We start from the raw sequence: 954 nt of genomic DNA on the forward strand, positions 1-954 counted from the left end.
TTTCCATGGCGTCCCTTGCATTACCGGGTATGAGTGGTTTTGTTGCCGAATTGATAGTATTTTTTGGAATAATTACCAGCCAAAAATATCTGCCAAAAATACTAATTACTTTTGTAATGGCAATTGGAATGATATTAACTCCTATTTATTCATTATCTATGTCATGCCAGATGTTCTATGGATACAAGTTCTTTAATATTCCAAACTCTTATTTTTTTTATTCTGGACCACACGAGTTATTTCTTTCGATTTCTCTCTTTTTACCCGTACTCGACATTGGCATGTAACCCGATTTCATTTTTTCACTGTCAGTTGACAAAGTTGAAGTTATTCTATCTAACTCTTTTTCTAAATAGTTTTCATAAATAAAACCGCCTATAATTTTGAAATTGTTGATTCTATAATTATAATGAAAAAGTTCTAGAATGAAACAAAGAGAGCTTTTCTCTTAAATTTTATTTCTAAGTAAAGTTAAGAAATATATTTGAACACGATATCATATGGACACAAATCGTATGAATCGAATACAATATTCGATTCATACGATTCGTGCCTACTCGAATAAATTTTTTTATATGCGCCCCACTCCCTTGTATTCGTAAGATAATTTTTTGAATTCAGTTAGCTAGTAATGTAAATGAACCATAACTATGCAGCCCTATTCCTAATAGATTGACCCCAAAATAGCAAATCCAAATTATAAGAAAGCCTATAGACGCTACAATTGCTGAGTTTGCACATTTCGGGTTTCTAGTTGTTCGAGTATGTAAATAAATCGCGAATATGATCCAAGTAATAAATGCCCAAGTTTCCTTTGGATCCCAATTCCAATACGATCCCCACGCTTCGTTAGCCCATACTGCTCCTGACAGAATACCTATGGTTAAAAATATAAACCCCAGACTGATGCCCCGGGAACTCCAATAATCCAATTGTTGAATCAATTGAGACCTA

The sequence above is a fragment of the Coffea eugenioides genome, chromosome 8, assembly GCF_003713205.1.
Source record: "Coffea eugenioides isolate CCC68of chromosome 8, Ceug_1.0, whole genome shotgun sequence".
NCBI classification, from domain to species: domain Eukaryota; kingdom Viridiplantae; phylum Streptophyta; class Magnoliopsida; order Gentianales; family Rubiaceae; genus Coffea; species Coffea eugenioides.